The sequence below is a fragment of the Vigna radiata genome, chromosome 10 (assembly GCF_000741045.1).
Source record: "Vigna radiata var. radiata cultivar VC1973A chromosome 10, Vradiata_ver6, whole genome shotgun sequence".
NCBI lineage: Eukaryota > Viridiplantae > Streptophyta > Magnoliopsida > Fabales > Fabaceae > Vigna > Vigna radiata.
This window is the reverse complement of record NC_028360.1, coordinates 1,576,217-1,599,195: the sequence shown is the minus strand read 5'-3', so window position 1 is coordinate 1,599,195 and position 22,979 is coordinate 1,576,217. Positions and strand designations below refer to the sequence as shown.

The window sequence follows — 22,979 nt, the reverse complement described above, 5'->3', positions numbered from 1 at the left end:
AACCGAGCGAGTCAATTATTATTATGAGGTAATGTCGTTCGACTTAAAAAATGCAGGTGCCACTTTTCAGCGTCTCATGAATAAAATTTTCCACTGCCAAATTGGAAAATGTATGGAGGTATACGTTGACGACATGGTCGTTTGGACTCAATCAGTTGAGTAGCACTTGAAAGACTTAGCAGAAGTCTTCCTTTAGGTAAGGTGGTACAATATGTGGTTAAACCCGTCAAAATGAACCTTTGGTGTCCCAGCCGAAAAGTTTCTAGGGTTCATGCTAACCTGTAGGGGAATCAAGGCCAATCCAAATAAATGTCGACGGTCCTGGAGATGCAGAGCCTTACCAATTTGAAGGAGGTGCAACGCCTGGTTGGCCGACTAACAGCTTTTTCACGCTTCATCCCGAAGTTGGTAGAGCACATCAAACCCTATTCTTAAGAACATGAAGAAGGGAACCACTCAGCATTAGGACGATCAGTGCGAAAAAGCTTTTGTTGCAGTCAAGGATATCCTCACTAGTCCTCCAATTATGGATCGACTGGTAACAGGATGTGAACTGCAGTTATACATAGCTGCATCCAACAACGTTGTAAGTGTTGCTCTTATCCAAGAGGCCCCAGATTTTAAGTTGATCTATTTTGTCAACAGAACTTTGAAGGGAGCAGAAGAACAGTATTCCCAAATAGAAAAGGTGGCTTTGGCTGTACTAACAACAACGCGTCGTCTCCAACCGTATTTTCAAAGCCATCAAGTGGTAATGCGCACGAATCAATCAGTTGCTAAGATTCTCAAAAAGCTTGACCTAGCAGGAAGGATGATTTCTTGGTCTGTTGAATCGGTTTATGCTTCGAACCTCGGGGATATGTCAAAGGCCAACTTCTAGCAAATTTTGCAGTTGAACTAACACCTATACCTGACGATTCAGTGCAACTATGGTATCTTAACGTAGATGGCTCCTCGGACAGAAGGGTTGGAGGAGCCGACATTGTCCTGGAAGGATCGAATGATATTGTTATTGAACAAGCCATAACTTTTCGTTTTCAAACTAGCAACGATCAAGCAAAATACAAAGCTTTGATTGTCGGTCTAACTCTAGCCAAAGGACTGGAAATTGTTCATTTAGAATGTCGAATGGATTCTCAAATGGTTGTCGATCATATGAAGGGTACTTTCTAGGTCAACGATAATCAGCTACTACGCTATTTCCATAAAGCCAGTAACCTCCTTAAAGATTTTGTCAACGTCAACATTGTCCAAAGACCCAAGGAACAAAATTCCAGAGCAGATCTCCTGTCTAAGTTGATGAACTCAAAAGAAAAGGCAAAGTTGTCTTCAGTCATCAAGATGATGCTCGACAAGCTTGTGGTTAAAACCTTTGCCACAGACGTAACGACACCCAAAGTCGATTGGCGATAAAACATATGAGAGCTAATGACGAATCAAGAACAAGGAGAAAAGGTTAGTTCAGCCGACTCTAAACTTATTGCTCGATTTTTGTGTATAGGTGACGACTTGTACACGCAAGGGTACACCACGCCACTACTAAAATGCTTATTTAAGGAAGAGGCAGATTATCTCTTACGAGATCTTCACCACAGAGTGTGTGGTTTGCACTCGGGAAAATGCACACTCAGGGCCCGAATACTGCGATCAGGGTATTATTGGCCAACAATTGACCATGATTGTGAAATGTTCATCAAGAAATGCATATCCTGCCAAGCGCACGACAATGACTTCCGAGTCCCTCCTGAGGAGTTACATGGTATTGTCTCACCATGGTCGTTCGCCTAATGGGAAATGGATATAGTTAGACCGTTACCGATCGGCAAAGCCCAATGTAAGTTCCTTTTGGTGGCAATTGATTACTTCACGAAGTGGATTGAGGCTGAGGCACTACCAGTCATAAGCGCTCAACGCGTACAAAAATTCATCTGGCACTTAGTATGTCGATTCGGTCTGCCTCAGAAAATCATCGCTGATAATGGCCGACAGTCCATTGAAAAGAAACTGGAAGATTTCCTTAAGAGCTTAGGAATCAAACATGTCACCAGCTCGGTGGAGCACCCACAAACAAATAGGCAGGCTGAAGCTGCTAACAAGGTTGTCATAACAGAGTTAAAGAAGCGGCTCGGTTCAGCTAAAGGCTTATGGGTCGAAGAACTGCCTGAGGTATTGTGGGCGTATAGGTGCACCCTACACGGATCCACAGGAGAAACTCCATTCAACCTAACGTACGACACATATGCAATTCTCCCTATAGAAGTCAGAGAGTCATCGTTAAGGCGAGGCATACAAGATATGAACCTTAAGGCCGAACAACTGCAAATGAATCTCGACGTCCTAACTGAACGTCGAGAGGTTGCCACAGTTCGAGCGGCAGCCCAGAAGAGAATGCTTTCGCGCCGGTACAATACTAAGGTGAAACCTAGAACCTTCAAAGAAGGGGACCTCGTATGGCACAAGAGGGAGGAAGCCAGAAAGAATCGAGCCCATGGAAAGCTAGCGGCTGACTAAGAAGGACTGTTCCACATTTCAAAAGACTTAATGAATGGAGCCTATCGACTCGAACTCCTCACTAGACAACCCATCCCAAACACTTGGAATGTGACACATCTTAAATTCTATTTTAGTTTAATTTCATTTTTACATGTCTACTTTTATTATATACTGTTCACAGTAATGAACTTTTATACATTTGACTTTTGTCATTTATGTTATCTTCGAGATAAATGTCAAACAGGAAGTTTTCAGTCCATAGGACCCATAAAACTGTTATACATGCTTCAATTACTAACAATGTAGATAATCACATCATGCATATAGATCACAAAAGCGGACATCAAAGAGTCGTTCGTGCAAAAGCACTCAAAAGCAGGGAAACGCTCCCAGACCTGGGTCATGAACGCCCAGCATATTGCATGTCAAAGAGTTATTCGTGCAAAAACAGTCAAAAGTAGGGAAACACTCCCAGACCTGGGTCATGAGCACCCAACGTATTGCGTATAGGGACACACTCCCTTTGGGTCATGAACACCCAGCGCATCAAATGTAGGGATACACTCCCTTTGGGTCATGAACACCCAAGTGCACCGAATCTGGGGATATGTTCCCTTTGGGTCATGAACACCCAAGCGCGTTAAATATAGGGATACACTCCCTCTAGGACATGTTCGCATAAAGAACACCCAATACATCAAACCTAGGGGATCGTCCCCTAGTCTAGGACATGTTCGCCCAAGAATACCTAGCGTATGCCGACATAAAGGTAATCTACTTACTACAGAACCAATAGGAACTCTACTGGACGGTCATAAGCATGCCAAATCAATGCACCAAGCGTGTTAAAGATAAATGAACTTATAAAAGGGGTTAGTCTAATTATTTACGTTCTTTTGATAATTCATATACAATTGTTATCTTCCTTCAGAATGGTAAAGTAGATGCTATCAAATCGCTAATCAACATGGGAAAAAGTTCTAAAAAGAACTTTCATCAGCGCTCAGCCTATGGCAAAATTCAAAAAGAACTCCTAAGCATGTCAAAACAACAACAGCGTTCAACGATAGATAATCACCAAACAGACATTGCAAACATGCAAAGTAATAAGCACCAAAGTTGTTGATTTAACAGGTATGACGAACTTCAAGTAGAAACAAAGGGCAAATAAAAAGCAAAAGTGATCAACATTTTCAAAGTTATCCTATCAAATGTTTACAACATCAGCAACAGTGGTAGAGGGAGCCACAGGGTATTCCCCCCTAACTTCCCTAGATGTAGTTGTTTCCACAACGACTCCTCCTTTATTCCCAGCTTCGGTAGGCTCGTCTCCCAGAAAAGCACCCTCAGGAATATCCCTTATTGATACTAGTTGCCCCTGGTAGACATCTTTTCTTGGGTTGAACTTGACACCTTCTGTTGAAATGTGGAAGAGGTGATACACTTGTCTCAAGGCCTTCTTGAAGCCTCGGGTATGCTCTAAAATAATAGCCTTGCCCATCTCCTCCTTTAGCTCTTTGTCTTCAACGGTTGTCTGACGCAGAGCGTCCCTCTCTGCCTCTAATGCAACAATGGCATTTTTCTGGTCAAAGGCCTCCTTCCTCAGCACCTCCACTCGGCAGCAAGTTGATCACGTGCTTTCTTCATCTCAGTGTCAGACCTCTGCAGATTTCCCATCAATACACGAGCTTCAGCCATCATCTGTTCATATTCTTTCTATTTCTGCTCACATTGAGAGTGAGTAGCTATAACTTTGTTTAGCTGCGTCTTAACCTGTTCCAGCTCAGTCCTTAGGATTCCCCTATCAGAAGCATATGCCAAATGCCAGGTAGCCATTGTCACTCGGCATGTAAGCTTCACGGCGGTATCAATCATCTACTGTTCGGTCATACCTTCGACCACCTTCTTCTCAGCTTCGTCAAGGTTAAACTCAATCTTGTGCCCAATATTGAAGGTCGGGACCCACATGCCACCTGGAATGGGGTGATGTTAACACCCTGGCAAGTGTACCAGATCGTATCAAGTAATAAATAGACAGTAAGTCCGAATATCGTTTCCCAAGGGATTCTTAGGCTTAGATGTTCATATGAATTGATTTCATAAGACTTGAATGAAAAATAATTTGATTTTGTGATGCAAAGACGAAAATAAACATGTATGCAAAAGCTTTTGATCAATTGGCAAATAAAGATATGAATGAATGGTGTTGTTGGGGTTTACGGTTTCATCCCCATCCACTCTCCTATATCTACTATTCTTATTTGTTATCAATGTTCATGCAACTTTCTAATTTACTCTAAACCCGATTCTTCAGCGTAAAGAGCCTATCACCAATTACCAGTTTACTATTGCTAGTCTCCCTAGTAATTACTAATGCATTAACGACAGAAGCTTAAAGCAATTGATCGTCCTATTCCTATTCCTAGGTAATATTTCATAATCAAGAGAATTCTCCTCAGGTCTAGATTTCCCCGTACATTCCCATATCGACAAAATCACTGATCATGACACTGAATGAGTTAAACAATGCAAGCTTTAATCTTAGAGAAGAAAACCCAAAACTATTGATAACAAATGTATATGAATAAAATAAGAATTTCGATATAAGAGAGTTTCAAAAGGATTACATCGTTCCCCAACAACAAAGGGTTTAGTTCACCATTGTCATGGTGAAACTATATGAATTTAATGGAAAGAATGAAAAGATAAACCCTAGATTTGGTATATTAGAGCTCCCACATCCAAAATCCTCCTTTAAGGGGTGAAAAGTGTGTTCTGTCGTCTTTCTCTACCAAAAGATCCCCCTAGAATTCATCTAGGGTCTATTTATAACTCAGAAAAATAACAGAATTTTGGCCCAGGCCCATAAGTACAGCGCTCAGTGCTGGTTTCACCGCTCAACGGTAAGTGCAATACTCCACTGGGACGCTCAGCATTGATGCCCAGACATTTGGCAGTGTCTATACTGGAAAGTCCAGCACTCAGCGGTGGATCTGGCACTTAGCGGTAGGTGCGATTCTTCATTTTCCCCTCAGCGTTGGATCTGGCACTTAGCGGTAGGTGCGATTCTTCATTTTCCCCTCAGCGTTGGTGCTTAAGTGTTTGATAGTGGATTTTTCTACGAAGCTGGTGCTCAGCGTTGGAATTGGCGCTGAGCAGTGGCTGTGATTCTTCCTTTGCACCTTTTTTCATCCTTTCTTAAGTCCAACTCCTTCCTTTTTCACTTTCCATCCTTCAATTCTCGTTAAATCCTGTCAAAATAATGTAAAACCAAGCGTAATATCTCTAAAACCACCTTTGACTCTCTTCTAACCTAACTAAAGTGTTTTGCATGATTTTAAGTTCATTCTAAGTCATAAAGAGTGTGTTTTGATATCAATTTCATGTATAAAAATAACGGTTTTTAGACCGTTATTAGGCGATCAATCAACTCTTGGGAATCCTTGGTTTTCTTTGAGATGTTTGGCTTCTCTGTTTGTTGACCTCCTTTGCGCTTCCTTACAAACGGGCGCTCCTCAATGACGGTCACGTTAGGGGATGGTGGCCGATTAGTCTATTGCGGAATAGTGGCCTTCACAAAAGAAGGCATTGGGGCAGAAGCGCCGCTCGATCTAGCAATGGAAGGGTCCCCCTGGCTTTCTTTTTTGTCCATAATCTTGAACCAATCGTGAACAGGGCCTTTCCTTCCCATAATGTCTGCAAGTAAGTGAAATTATCAATAGATTAATCATAGCTATACAAAGACTAGAGAAATCAATAAAGAGCACATACCAAAAACCCTTGAGTTAAATTCGTCATGCTCAAGGCAGTTTATAATCTTCCCAGAAGAAGAGGGGCGTGGCAGCACAGTCAAGACTCTCAGAGCTTTCAATTCATCAATAGTCATTTTATCTTCTGACCAAGAAGTAAATTTAAGAGGGTCCTAGGTCTAGTACAGGGGAAACCTAGGGCTATTGCCCTCATTAAAGAAAAAGGGATGACCAAACTCGGTAATTGTCACTCTAAAAAATTGATTCTTAAATCCTTTAAAAGATTGGGAATACAGTTCCAAAATAGCATTCAGAGGTTCAGAAATCAGAGAAACCCAACCCCTCCTAGCGACCAGACGAGTTCTAAAGAAATACAAAAATAGGGCCGAAGTCGGTTTAATGGCCAAAGCCTTGCACATAACTCCAAAAGCTTGTATATACCCCTAACTATTAGGGTGTAACTGGGAGGGAACAACGTTTAGCGTTTTAAGTACATCCATTTGGAAGGTGCTAAAAGGAAACCTAACATACATATCATAAAACAAGCAGGAGTAAATGTAAGAGAAATCTACAGCAAAATTCTCTTTACTGTGAAACACCCTCTCATTCCCCCCACGAGCAGTTAGTTTTATGCAAGAATTGTAACCTAGGGTTCTTAGGATACACTCTACCCAATTTTGTAATATGGTTCTACTACTAAACAAATTGTGAAAGTCACTTACGTCACGGGAGGCCCAATCATAGTCACTAACATTGGAAGACGACGATGATGGATTTTTCGGGTTCTTAGTGACGATGTTGCCGTATAAAAAAGCGCTTTCACCACTGAGTATGGTGGTGATTTCGCGACGAACACCGACAAAGGAAGTTCCCAGCACCTCGACGTTGTTGTCTTTGTTGAGATTGTTGACAACACAATTTCTATATCAATCTAGTTTTTGATGATGACAACACATTTCTTAATAACATGCATATGTTGTTTGCTATGTTTACATGTTCGTATGCATTTTAACTGTTATATCTGTTGAACATGTTTGAAATGTGTTACATGTTCCAATGTTGATTGTTTGATATATATCTGGAACGTGTTTATATGCTTTATGTGCTATGTGCTTTGCATCATTTAAAATGTTTTACTACACATGTTTTAAAGCTGAAAAACACAAGCACTTTTATGAACTTTTAACTATGTAACAAAGTTCTAGTCCAGTCGATTACATAGTAAATGGATTCGACTATTCTAAAGTCTTTGTGCATATTTTGAGGATCAGTGTTGTGTGTAATTTTGAGAAGAAAAGAATTTCAAAATGTTTTACATGGTTGATGTCGACTATGTAGTGTACATATTCGACTGTATCTGTTGTTTGATTTGGAATTCCGTTATGCTCTTGCACTCTAATGGCTATATTTTTAAAAGTTAGTTGAGCATTAATGACTTGGTCAACTGTATTGAATGTGTTCTGTTATTTGTTGACCATAGGCTAATAAGTTGACTGAACTGTTATAACTGTCATAATACAGTTGACTGAATTAGTAGCACATTCAACTTAGAATCTGACTAATTAACAAAAATCTATAAATAGATTGAACACGGGTTTATTCTAAGACTTTTGATAAACTGACAATTTCGTTTTTGTTTCAGATTTCTCTTAGCTCCAAGAATTCTCCAAGAAGACGGTGGTGATCTTTCTTGAACGAGATTCATTGAGGAGACATTGTGTGCTTACACTTGCTGATCATTACCTGCACAAGATTCATTGACACCTTCTGTTTGATCGATTTGAAGGCTTGACATCCTGTGAAAACTGCTGGAATTGTACCTGTTGTGATACAGGGGGATAGTGCACTTTGAGGATTGTTCAAAGTGGTGTTGCAAATTGCAGAAGAGTGGATTTTTGCTGCAATTCTGGTTTTGTTGTGCAGCTATATTTTGGTTTTGGGTTAGAGAGGAGATTTATATTTTTGACGTGGAGGTCTTCTATAAATTCCTTATTGTAAAAACCACAACTATTATAGTGCATTTTCTTCCGATTGGAAGGACACTGGATGTAGGCATTACTGGCCGAACCAGTCTACTACGTTTTTTCCATTGCGTACATTTTCTGATTGCTTGCATTTCAAGAAACTTTAAAAAGCTTTATACTTTGTTTGCAAGATTACGAAAAAAACATATTTTTGAAACATCGCAATTCAACCCCCCCCCCTTCCTTGGTTTTTAAAGAAGCCTACCTGTTTTCCAACAGTCTTGCCCCCTTTCTTCTGCAGACATCGGAGAACAATCTAAAATAGTGCAGGGATCCGTGGTTACTTGAAAGCAAACACAAGAGTAAAGGCTAGAGGATTTGGGGGAGAAGGAAGATGGCGCAAAAATGACAAGTGACGGTTGAGTAAACCAGGGTTTTCAAAAAATCCCTTCGCATTATTGAGGGGAAACTGACATAACCGCAAGCAATATGCACCACAGGATCAAGATGATCTTACGACTCTGCTTTTGGGACTCTACAACAGCCTCAAAGGTGGGAAAACCTAAATGATTATATGGAAATGAAACGACATCATAAGACGGTGCACAACGCGAAATCCTCACAATGAGGGTCACTCTAAACGATATCCAGGCCGAACGGTTAGCATCCAAGATCGATCAGTCTATCCACTATACCAGCGCTGGTCAACACCAAGTCAAACCAAATTAAGTGATGTTGGGTCGCAATTGGGCCAACATTTAAGTTATTGGGCTAACAGTCCAACAGAAAGTAAAATAATCAAAGGTGTTTGATTAAAGATGCTGATAAAGTCGTTTATGAGCAACCAACCAGATTTTAAGGTAAATCGTTTAAGGTAATTCTGTTTATATTCTACTTACGCTTCATTCACACTCAAAAATACTCCATCGTGATAACAAAATCACTTTCTTAGGAGCTAAGGCTCCATAACCCACGCCTAACTTGAGCATCGGAGTGCCTTTTACAAGTACATTCCCCCATCTACTACTAAAGGAGAACGAACGGTGTGAGCTGAAGGAGAACGAGCAGTGGCAATTACAGGAAAGCAAGCCGTGTAAGCAACTAAAGGTGACAGAGACACGTCAGCAAGGCTAATCTCTCAGTCCCACACATCCATAATGAAACACATAGTATAAATTTATTTATTAAAACCATCATTCAACAAACTAATTTTATTAGGATTTTGTCAAAACAATTTAAGTTTTTTTATCAAATTTATTACTATGAGTACATTTTTAAAATTTTATACAAATAAATAAGGTGTGTTTTGGTAATATGATATCAAAAAGAAAAATAGAAATCATGTTTAAACACACTTTCAAACTAATAAAAGTTATATTTTAAATGCACAACTTCAATTTACTATTATTATTTTAGAGAAATTAGGTTTTTTACAAACGACGTCTTCTAATTTTTCAACTTCCGTATTCTTTTAATTTACATTTTTATATATTTTTTTATTTCAATTTTTAGAAGTCGTGTTGGCTTCTTTTAACTTTTACATTTGATTTTCTATTACTTTTTTATTTTTAAAATATCATACTTTTTATGTTTTTCCAAATTTGTATGAAAATATATTTTTAAGTTTTAAATTAGTCTTTAATAATTTAATTAACTAATTTTTTAAATTTTTATATAGTTGTATTTTTTTATCATTTAATTGATGAATTAAAAATAATGTTTTTAATTTCTTTTACTCTTTAAAATTTGTTATTTTTGTTTTATTTTATCTAAAGATTGGTATTTTGGATAATTTTATTATAAAAAAAAATTCTTTGAATATTATTTTAAAATGTGACAATATTTTTAGTTTTAGATTTTTTTTAATAATATGAATGGTTAATAAATTAAAATTAAAAATTTCTGATAGTATTTTAATATTTTAATTTTAACTTATTAATTAAATAATTAAAAAAAATTAAAAATATAAGGTATATTTGAATGAAATAGAAACACATTTTGAATATAAAAAATAATGATAAAAATAAAATTAAAAATTAAAAATAGCACGTTCAAAGCACAACTTTTATTTAAATGTTGATTTTAAGATAAAGTTGTATTTACAAAACGCTACTTACCCATTTTTGTATAATTTTTAAACTTTATTCATTTTTGAAAATTTGAATGAAAATTAAAGGATTTTAATAATACAGAAACAAGATTGCAATCTAAGCAATATTTGAAAAATTAAAAATAAAATAAAATAAAAAAGTTTAAACTCTTTAAATAAAAAAATAAAATGCAACGAGATCCTATGTAAACCTCAAAATTTAAAATTTTGAAGGGATTTTGTGAGAACTTATATATAATTTTAAAGAGAAAATAATTATATATATATATATATATATATATATATATAATAAAACTCTTTTTTATCATTAATAATTATATTATAAAAAGGTAAAAAAAATTTAAGAGCGTTTTTTCGAAAATAGAGGTTGCAAAAACCCCTTCGTTTTTCAAGAGGTATTTTCATATAGTTCTGGTCCTTGAACTATGTTTTGATTTTTGAGTTGTGAAAATAGGAATGTCATAAGTGGTGAAATTGTGAAAAGAGAAGAGTAGTGATGAAAAGCTCTTCATCTAAGAGAAACTAAACATTTAAATTAAATTTTAAAAATAGATGCTCCTAATTGCATAAATTTACAAAAATGAACTTTAAAAAATCATTAAAATTATTATGATAAGCTGAAGTTGGTTCTTGGGAACAATATTTAGTATGATATTCTAGAAGAAAGAAACAACTTCATTTGTTTATATTTTTTCTATTGTGCGCATCTTGATGGCATGTATAGTTTTGAGTGTTAGGTATTATAGATTTTGTCAAATTTTATTTCTATCTTTTAGGTGAAGTTTGACTCACAGTAGCTATTCTTAAAGAAGAATACTATTGTTTAGCTATTCAAAGGGATTCTGACATAAACAACTTAATATATCTATTTTGATCCCAATTTTTTTTAAAGTTCGAAATGGTTCCAATTTTTATTTTTTTTTTCAATGTAATTTCAAAGATTTTAATTTGTGTTCAATTTGATCTTTTTCTGTTCAATTTAGTCCTTTTAAAAAATTCTGTGAACTACAAATAGGGACTAAATTGAACAGAAATTACGTTCTTTAGGACTACATTGAAAAAAAAAGATTAAAATGAACACAAATTACATTCTTGAAGACTACATTGAAAAAAAAATAAAATGAGGATCATTTTGAATATTTTTAACAATAATTGGAACTAAAATAGATATTAAGCCTTTATTTTTTTTTGAAGTAAATGTCATTGTGAATATAGTTATACTTTTATAAAATCAAAGATAATAAATATAGTTTAATTTTTAAAATCCCATTGCACGTAGAATAGTAGTTTAAATACTAGTATGAAACAATTGAGGCAAGAATAACATATGCTTCCCCAACTCCAGTATGACTGTGGCATTCTACATAGAATAGTGTACAAGAAGAATAAGAACCAAGCGTCTTTTGAAGGTTCAATGCATGTTATGTTTTACACTTTCTCCACATTCAATAAGCAATATTGAATAATGTTTCACAACTATCATGAAATTTATTTATTTTTTTAAAGCGAGGATTACATTTGTGAGGAAAATTGTATTTATATCTTTTAGGTTTTCTTTTATCTGTATTGAAATTGGTAGGTGAGCAGGGACTTTAAGATTTATGCAATCAACAAACTTGGAAGAGCTTGTATTTTAACATCATGCCTCCTTGTTGTTATAAAAAAGACTAGGGTTATTAAAGTATAAACGTTATAGTATTTTTTTTTTTGTGCTTTTTTTTTATGCAAATCTCTATCTTTATTTAAAAATCTGTTTAAGATCATAATAATTTTAAGAGATAGGAAGATATTTAAGGAATGTTTTATTCATGCCTTTTGTTTGTACTTTTTGTATTCTTAACATAGTTGCTCTGCCAAGACGCAACATAGATTCTGACTCAGTACCATAAAGGTTGCACACCTAAAATAAAGTCAAAGCTTTGAGTAACATATCTTTTTTTCAAAGAAGTCTATATAAAGAGGACTATATGAAAAGATGACAACAACAAGAATTATATTATTGCAATACGCTCACACTGTTTCTCTCTTTAAGTTGTATTTCTTAGACTTGTCTGTGAAAAGAAAAGTTCTTTTACAAGTTGTTAGAATATCATTGTATTGATTTCAAATCCTCTTTAAGAGAGTTATACATTTTGTTCTTGTAATCTTTCAAAACACCTTGTGTTTGTATTCAGGGGTGAAGTAAAACACTTGTGAGGTTAACTCAGTGGAATTAGACCGTCTAGTCAAATAGATTAGTGATACCAGGAGTGGTTATACTCATCTAACCAATGGGTTATTTGTACACTAGTTGTAGTTAAACTCATTTGTAATAATTCGTGATTAGTGGAACCCCTTAAAGGAATTTAAGGGAGAATTGGACATAGCTCAATTTGGAGCGAACCAATATAAAAATAATTGTTTCTTATTGCTTTTGTTTATCAAAGGTTTTCAATTAAACGATGTTTTATGAACTTAAATGTTTAACAACTATTGCAGACAGTCTAACCCTTGCAAAGAAATATAAACATTTGCGAAAAGTTTAAAACTATATTCAAACCCCCATTTCTAGGGATTTTCCAGTGTTACAGAAATCATACAAGTATATATTACATGAGAGGAAGTGTAACGCCCCAAAATTTTCAGATGTGTTAAGACTCTAGCAACTGTACCGAATCGTATCAAGTAATATAAACGGCAAGACCGAGTATCGTTTCCCTAGAGACTCATTGGCCTAAACATTCATGTGATTTGTTGATTATTTAAGACTTGAATAACAAAAATTGGTGATTATAATGCAAAAACGAAAATTAAACATGCATGCAAAGGTTGACCAATTGACCAAGAAAATACGCAGATGAATTGTATGGATGAATTATGTTGTTGGGGTTTCTGACTTATCCTAATCCACTCTGATGTATTTATGAATTCTACTCCTTCATTAATGTTAATGTCACTTTCTAATTTACCCTAAACCCGATGTCTTGGTGAAGATAGTCTACTCCTAATTGTTAGGAAACAGGTAGGCTTCATTTTACACCAAAAGGGGGGTGAATTGGTGTTAGTTCAAAAACAAACTCTTTTCGCAATCTTGATATGAAAATGCAAAGCTTTTTAATCTTTCCTTGAAATGCAAGTAATGAAAATTCAATGCAGCCGAAAAACGCAATTGACTATTAAACAGATAAAGTCGACTAGAAATAAAGAGTGCAGGGATAGAGAAAATCAAACACTGGTTTTTATACTGGTTCGACCAACAATGCCTACATCCAGTGTCCTTCCAACCCAGGAAGCAAATGCACTATAATGGTTGCAGTTTTTACAACAAGGAATTTATAGAAGCACCACGCAAAAATATAAATCTCCTCTCTAACCCAAAACCAAAATATAGCTGCACACACAAAAACCAGAATTGCAGCAAGAATCCCCTCTTCTGCAATCTGCACACACGTTGAACAATCCTCAACGTGTAACCAGCACTCTTCACAAGATGCCAAGCCTATCACAGCAGACTTCACAGGTTGCCAATCCTTCAATCAAATGCAGCAGTCTTCACAAGATGCCAAGCCTTCAAGATCAAACAGAAAGCACCTTCTTTGTGTAGATAGGGATCAAGAAGTATGCACAATGGACTCCTCCCTTTGAATCTCTCTCAAGAAAGATCACCACCGTCTTCTTGGAGAATTCTTGGAGCTTCTAAAACAGAGAATTGAATCTGAAACAGGGAAATGAAAATGTCAGATCAACAAAAGTCTCAGAACAATTCGTGTTCTGTCTATTTATAGTTTTCTGTTATATCAGATTGCTTCTCAATCGAATAGCCTACTAATACAGTCGACTGCATTAAAACAGTTATAACAGACAGTCGACACAAAGGCTCCTCAGTCAACAAAATCAACACACATTTATGACAGTTGACCAAGTCACACAATCTTAACTAACTTTTGAAAAATATAGCCATTGGAACGTGTAGGCTTAACAAAATTTCAAACAGATAGTAATACAGTCGAATATCTAATCCACAATGTCGTCTAGCACATGAAAAAACACTTTGAAATTCTTTTCAACTCAAAATCTCACATAGCACAGGTTCTAAAAATCTGTACAAAGATTTTAGCATAGTCGAATCCATTAAGAGTGTATTCGATTGGACTAAAACTTTGTCACAACAATTATAAGTTCATAAAGGTGCTTGTGATCTTTTTCTTTCCAGAAATGTGCATTAATCAAAAACATTTTATTTCTCATTTCAATACAAGTATATTCCACGCATATTTCAATACAAGCATGTTCCACAAATATAACATACAATCAATCATAGGAACATACATTGCAATGCAACAAAACATGTTCAACAGATATGACAAACACTTCAGAACAAGAACATGTAATGCAGCAACATGTGTACTGTTATTAAGCATTGTGTTGTCATCATCAAAAACTAGTTTGATATAGAGTTTGTGTTGTCAACAATCACAACACTAATTACTAGTTTACAATGTCTTGTCTCCCTAGCAATTGATCATGCATTACATTTGCATAAAAGCTTAAGATAATCGGTCCTCCTATCCCTCTATCTAGGTAATATTGCTCTTGAGAGAATTTCCCCATGTCTAGATTTCCCAATATGTGTCCATATCGACAAAATCAAAGATTACCCTATTGAATAAAGTAAAAAAAGTATGCATATAAAATAGAGGAAAAACTCTAACAATTAATGAAGTAAAGCATTTAGATTGACAAAACAATTCAATACATGAGAGTTTCAAAGGATTACATCGCTTCCCTAACAACAATGGAGTTTTAGTTCACCATGGACATGGTGAAACTAGATGAAATTAATGAAAGGAATGAAAGATAAAACCCTAGAACTTGTAGATTGGAGCTTTTGCATCCAAAATCCGTCTCCAAGGGGTGAAAAGTGTGTTTCTGCATCTCCTTCTGCCAAAAGATACACTCTTTGGGTCGTGCAAATCTATTTATGGTTCATTAAAATTAGCAGAAAATAGCCCAGGCCCAAGAGACTAGCGCTCAGCGTTGACGCCCAAGCGTTTGCAGTGGATTCACTAAAAAGGCCAGTACTCAGTGGTGAAATGGCGCTCAACGGTGAGCGCGATACTTAAATTCTCCCCTCAGTGTTGGCGGTTGAGCATTTGACAGAGATCTCCACAGCGAAACTAGCACTCTGCGGTGAACTTGCGCTCAGTGGTGGCTAGGATTCTTCCCTTATGCACTTTTCCATTTTTTCTTGAGTCCAGCTCCTTGCTACTTCACTTTCCTTCATCCAATTCATGTTAATTCCTGCCAAAACAAGGAAAAGCAAGCATAAAACCAAGAAAACCACCTTTGACTCTCTTACTCTTTAACTTAAGCAAATTGCATGGTTTCAAGCTAATTTATAAGCCCAAAAGGGTGTGTTTAGTGTGAAATTTATATATAAAAATAACGGGTTTTGAACCGTTATTAGGATGCCACGGGTTCACAAAAATTCAAAATTTATAAAATTTCTTATAACACAGAAACGTATTTTTCAAAAACCTTAACTTTTTAACATGCATAATTTATTCAAACATAATAGTTCCAAAAGCCTCGTCTAATTACATTATTCCAAAAGTAATTAAAATAACTAAGGAAATAAAACAACTACAAATACATTATATCAAAAGTCTATACCAAAAGAACTTTTTAAAGAAATTCAAATATTTTCCCCATCATCTCACGAATCTATCATGCCTCTCTACATCTGCAACATCATTTGCTCACGTATAATGCATTATACGATCATCATCGATAATTTCATTCACAAACACATAACACAAACACGTATGGGGTAAGCCACCAATAAAACAATAATAAAAACAAGATATAATCATACTGATTATATAAACAATAATCAAACACCTCATACAAAGAAGTATTAATAATAGAATTCCTAATCCTCAACACAAATAATTCAATCATAATGAATTAATCGATCCTTGATCCTCGATCCTGCATCCTCGATCCTCGATCTTTAACCATTGATGTCATCTCCAAAATCTCACACCTTTGGTCTATCCACTAATTAGCATCTATGCTAACTACTTAGTATAACCATTATAGTAACAACATTATCCACATAGCATAACCAGGAGCATCTTCAATACCAAGATTATCATTATAGATACATTATCATCATGACTATCTCAATCATGAACAACACCATGAATATCACCAAACCATGAACTCCATCATGATAAGACCCAATCACTCTCTTGTACTCCACCTGACCCACATGTAGCCTCCCCTACAGGCCCACTTGTAGCCTTCCTTATAAGCATACTCGAGTCATCCCTCTTTTGGCTTTGGACTTGTTCCCTTATCATACAAGACAGAAAATTTATCCCCCCACCAAAGAAGATTCAGCACTTGATTACCATTCTTTTTTCTACAATTATTTGCCAAAGAGAACATCACTCTCTTTTCAACAATCAATGCCGAAGATAGTCACTCCTTTTTCAACAACCAATGCCAAAGGGTGTCCTTATCCATAGAGAATATCAAGATTTAATAGGTACACTAAGTAGACTAATCTCCCATGTTTCATGCTCAATAATCAACCATACACAGTATCACCCCAAACTTTTGGGATGTCACGGGTTACAAAAACTTTTATAATTTAACTCTGATACTATTTCAAAATAATATTTAAATAAAAACTTCTAAAACCAAATGCAACTATAGAGCATTCATAAAATTCCATTACAAAAATATTAACAATGAAATTAAAATCCCACAGTTCTCCCCTGTATCTCGCCGCTTACTCCGCTTTAGCTACAACTATAACAGTATCTACTCCGGTACAAGTACGATCATCGTAGGTGGAAACCAACACCACAAACATGCAAGGGTGAGCTTAACAAAAATATATCATATAAACATACGTAAGTATTAAACATCAACTTAGAATAAGATTATCGAATAACACACATCATCATTCTCTTACTGTTAAGACTCTGGCAAGTGTACCGAATCATATCAAGTAATAATAAGTGGTAAGACCAAGTATCGTTTTCCCAAGAGACTCACAGCACTAAACAATTGTGATTTTGCTTAACCAATCAAGACTATAAGAACAATATTTTGGGTTTTTAAATGAAAAACAATAAAAGCAAAATATGCATGCAATTTGATCAATTGAGGTTAAACACAATAGTGAATGGATGATGTTGATAATATGAGATGAGTATGTTATTAGGGTTTAGTTTTCACCTAATCACTCTCATGCATAAACAAATTCATCTTCTTCATTAATGTTAATGCAACTCTCTAATTTACCCTAAACCCGATGTCTTGGTGAAGAGAGCCTACTCCCAATTACTAGTTTACTATGTCTAGTCTCTGATGAGTCGATATTTTATACCATTCACTTAGTTTTTTGCGCCGAATTGTGTTGATGAATTGTGCTTAATTCTTAGTTATTGTGTCATTTTCACCATTTGGGCTTAATTAGACCAATAATTCTTATTTTAATTAATTTGAATTAATTGAGCTTAATTATTCCTATTTTTATTTTTCAGGGAAAGTTTGGAATCACACTGTGAGACTTTTGGAAGGCACCAATTAAGTGAACACTCTCCACAAAGCAATTTAGAATTAATTTAGCTTAGCTTAGCTTAGTAATTTAGAATTTGTAGATGAATTTTTGTATTGTGGGCTAATTTTGTTAGAATAGACTAAGCCCAATAGAAAAATGGTGACATGGCCCTAGGTTTTCCTTTAGAGGTGGACCCCACCATTTGGAAGAAACTCTCAGACCTAGGGATCCCAAGGGGGGAGCAATCGTCACTTGGATTGAGGCTCTCTCGGTAGTTTTCATTTTGGGGTGCAATGACTTCATTTTATTTGGAGTTCTTCTTGTAGTCACGGTGTTGCCATTTGTTAAAAAGAAAACTGTCACACGTTGCTCATTTTGTTTTTTTCTTTGAATGTTTTAGAGATATTGCATGGTGCTCACGGGTTTAATGAAGAGACATCACTTAGCTTTCAATTGTCTTTGCTGGAATGTTTATTAGCTTTTAGTATACACTTTCACGGGAACTATCTTTGCTTGTTTTAGTCCAACAACTTCAGTCACATCATCNTGCAATGAGGGCTAAAAAGGTTAAGGGTTTGCTTCTTAGTTTGAATAAAAGAAAAAGGGATTTCATAATGTTTTTGGTCAAAAGCTTCATTGAATGAATGGTGCAGACGGTGACACCACACCCTCGGGAAGGATTGAGTTTCAATAAATANATTTCATTTTTCTTTTATTGTTTAACAAGCACTTGGTGATTAATGGTTGAATGATGTNTTTCCTATTCATTGAGGGTGATGTTTCGGCAGCAGCATTGTCATTCCTAAGCACATGATTCACNTNCTTTNCTTTTCCTTGGAGAAAGCAAGACACGTGGAAGAGAGTAGGTGTTGAATTTCNTTGGTTGGNTGCGGNAATTCTTTTTNATCTCTTGGTCATANAAAGCATTTAACTAGGAGGNACGTGATGGATGGGACATTGCTNCCAGCTTCTATTNCCACGNNTGGAACAATTTTCTTTGAGCTTATTATTTAGTGAAAACGGTGCAGCGTGGGANAGCTCCCAAGGGTGAGGTCACGTCCAGCAGCTATGAAGCACATGACCCTTTTCACTTTTACTGGAAAANCTTTGTACGTGGAGCATTGAGAGAGAATTGAAGGGGCTGTCACGTTTTGGGGTGTCACGGCAATAGGGTGTTATTTCAAGAGCATTGCAATTTTAACTTCCNTTTGATAATAGTTCTTNGTCACGGGAGTGGTAAAAAAATTATGTTGTTATTTCTTTTGTTTTAAATTAGTTGAAATAGTAGGGTGAGTTGTTTATCATGTCTTTAATTTAGAGTGCATTTTAATAATTTTAACTGTGCTAGATAATTGTTTGTTGCAATGTTGGGTTTATCATTTTCTTTTGTTTTAATGTTTTCTATTTTTAATTATGATAATTTAGTTGTAATGTTAGCTTTAGTGTTTATCTGTTTCTATACTGTTAGTTAGGTTTAATTTGTGCGTTTTAATTTAGTCGATTTGCATTCACAAAAACACTTTCAAAAACCCCCACTTTGTGTCTGACCTGAGTCTCAAACTGCAGTTGGTCCTTGAGAGACGACCTAGGAGTCACTTCCTAGTTATACTGCATTTCTAATATGCAATTAAATTTGTATGGGCCGCGACACCCACTAAAATTTTGGCGCCGTTGTCGGGGACCAACGGTTCGGTTTTAGGTCTTTTGTTGTGTTGTCTTGTGTTGTTTTCTGTGTTTTGAATTTTTGTGCTATTGTTTCATGATTTTAGGGTGTTGTGATTTAGTGCATGACTAGGGGAAATCCTGGATTCATACCACCCTTTGATCCTGAAATTGATAGGACGTTTCATAGGTTAGTTAGGCATTCTAGGAATTTGTCTTTAGAATCTGTTTTTGAGTCTGTTCCATTAGATACTGTGCATCCCACTGTTGAGTACTCTGTGCATATTGCATCCACTGTATCTGTTGCATCTGCACTTGATTCTGATTATGATTTTGTCATTTTTCATATTGAGAACAATATGGCATAACCTCCACCTCGTGAGAGGACTTTTAGGGAGATGGCTGCACCAGATTTCGATATTGAAAGCTTGTGCATCCAATATCCTGATGAGGACATTCCATTTGTTCTCAAGACTGGACTGATCCATTTGTTGCCCAAGTTTCATGGTCTTGCAGGTGAGAGTCCACATAAGCATTTGAAGGAATTCCACATTGTCTGTTCCACTATGAAACCGCATGATGTTCCTGAAGAGCACATCTTCTTGAAGGCATTCCCTCATTCATTAGAAGGTGTTGCTAAGGATTGGTTGTACGCTTTGGCGCCTAGATCCGTCACTAGCTGGGATGATCTGAAGAGGTTATTCTTGGAGAAAATTTTTCCCAGCATCCCGGACCACAGCTATCAGGAAAGACATCACTGAGATTAGGCAGCTTGGTGGAGAGAGCTTGTATGACTATTGGGAGAGATTCAAGACACTTTGTGCAAGTTGTCCCCACCATCAGATACCTGAACAACTCCTTATCCAGTATTTCTATGAGGTTTTGAACAACATGGATAGGGGAATGATTGATGTTGCTAGTGGTGGTGCTCTTGGAGACACCACACCTGCTGAGGCCAGACATTTGATTGAGAAGATGGCTTCCAACTCCCAGCAGTTTAGCACCAGGAATGATGCCATTGTGGTGAGGGGCGTACATGATGTTGTTGCCCAGTCTTTATCAGCCATTGAAAGCAAGTTGGAAGACAAGATTGAATCTCTTGCAAAGTTAGTGACATAGTTGGCAACCAACCAGAAACCTACAGCTTCATCCGCATCTGTTGCACGACTATGTGTTGTTTGTACTTCTCGTGACCACTACGCAGATGCTTGTCCTACTTTGCAGCCATCAACTGCCTCTGATGATCCTCAAGCTTATGCTACTAACATATTTAACAACAGGCAGCCACAACAGCCAAATGATGACTTGTCCAGCAACAGGTACAACTCAGGATGGAGGAATCACCCTAATCTTAGATGGAACAATGCGCCACAATATCAGCACCAGGCGCCACCTTTCCAGATTGCTGGAGCACCTAACAGATATGTACCTCCACCTATGCAACAACACCAGAGGCAACAACAGCAACAACAGCAGCAAGAGGCACCTGCCGAACCAATTGCCCAACCTTCCACTTCGTCTGCACCTTCATTGGAAGAGTTAGTGAGACAGATGACTATGCAAAACCTGCAGTTTCAGAAAGATAACATGCAATTTCAGCAGGAGACTAGAGCTTCCGTACAGAGTCTCACTAACCAGATGGGTTAGATGGCTACTCAGATAAACCAGGCGCAGTCTCAGAATTCTGATAAGTTACCATCCCAGACTATGCAGAATCCTAGGAATGTGAGTTGTGCAGATTGATGTTGCTAGTGGTTGCGCCTTCAGAGCCCGCTTCTACACCTACACCCATGCCTGCCACTTGTCCTAGAGAGGACGACCATGACGGTCCACGCAGGGCATTTGAGGTGGGTGGATCTTCTTCTCCAGCCGGTGGTTCTTCTTCAGGTGGATCTTCTCCCTCTTTCACCACTATCGCTGTCGCACCTTCTCCTTTGGTTGACCAACCTATCCCTCTTCCATTCCCTTCACGGGCACTTCCTAGCAAAAAGACGGAAAAGGTGGATAGGGAAATTCTGGAGACCTTCAGGAAGGTAGAGGTGAACATACCTCTACTCGATGCCATCAAGCAGATACCAAAATATGCCAAATTCTTGAAGGACTTGTGCACACACAAGAGGAAGATGAAGGGCAATGAACAAATCAGCATGGGAAGGAATGTATCAGCTTTTATTGGTAAGTCAGTCCCGCACATTCCTGAAAAGTGCAAGGACCCAGGTATGTTTTGCATTCCTTGTATGATTGGGAACAATAAATTTGAAAATGTTATGCTTGATCTGGGTGCATCCATAAATGTCATGCCTTTGTCTATATATTCATCTCTGTCTCTTGGTCCTTTGCAAACCACGGGTGTGGTCATTCAGTTGGCCAATAGGAGTGTTACCCACCCGACAGGTTACATAGAGGATGTCTTGGTTATTGATATTTCCTGCTGATTTCTATGTTTTGGAGATGGAGGACGGTTTCTCTCATTGATCCGTCCCCATTATTCTATGCAGGCCATTTTTGAAAACTGCCCGTACCAAGATTGATGTGTATGCTGGGACATTGTCTATGGAAATTGCTGATATTGTTGTGCATTTTAATATCCTTGATGCCATGAAATATCCAGCCGAGGACCATTCTGTGTTTAGAGTTGATACATTGGATGACATTGTGGATGAGTTCATTGTTGATGATTTTCGTTCTATGCATGAGAAAAAACATTCTTTTCTATCTTCTGTACATTCATGCATAGCATCTGGGATTGAATCAAGAATTGGAAATGCTGTTAAATTTGATGATGATATAGATGCAAACTGTGATGTCCAGGGTATTGATGATGTCGAGGTTATTGATGATATGCGTGTTTATGATGATTTGGATTATATTGATGATGTTGTTGATATACCTGTGATGGATATTGATCTGGATTGTGATGAGATGGGTTTTCTGCCTTTACCTGTACATTCTTTAGAGTCAGAATGCATTCACCACGTTGTAGGAAGTACACTTGAATCTGACTTGCAGGAACCCACTCTTGAGCTGAAACAGCTCCCTGAAAACCTCAAGTACGTGTACTTGGAGGATGATGAGAATTAACCTGTGGTCATTTCTACCTTCCTTGATTTTGTTCAAGAGGAGAAGTTGCTTGATGTGCTGAGGAGGCACAAGAAGGCCATTGGGTGGAGTTTGGCTGACATACCTGGTATTAGCCCATCCACATGCATGCATAGAATTCTGTTGGAAGATGGGGCAAANCCAGTGAGACAGCCACAGAGAAGGCAAAACCCCGTGATCATGGACGTGATTAAGAAGGAGGTGACGAAACTTTTGCAAGCTGGGATCATCTACCCTATTTCAGACAGTCAGTGGGTGAGCCCCATCCATGTTGTGCCTAAGAAGACTGGCCTAACTGTTGTGAAGAATGAGAGGGATGAGCTTATCCCCACTAGAGTGCAGAACAA

The 22,979-nt window shown here is 37.0% G+C and overlaps 1 pseudogene; it reads left to right on the top strand.

Annotated features, from left to right (window-relative positions):
• Positions 1 to 17,053: 17,053 nt before the first annotated feature.
• LOC106774661 lies at positions 17,054 to 22,206 on the top strand (annotated as a pseudogene).
• Positions 22,207 to 22,979: the final 773 nt, after the last annotated feature.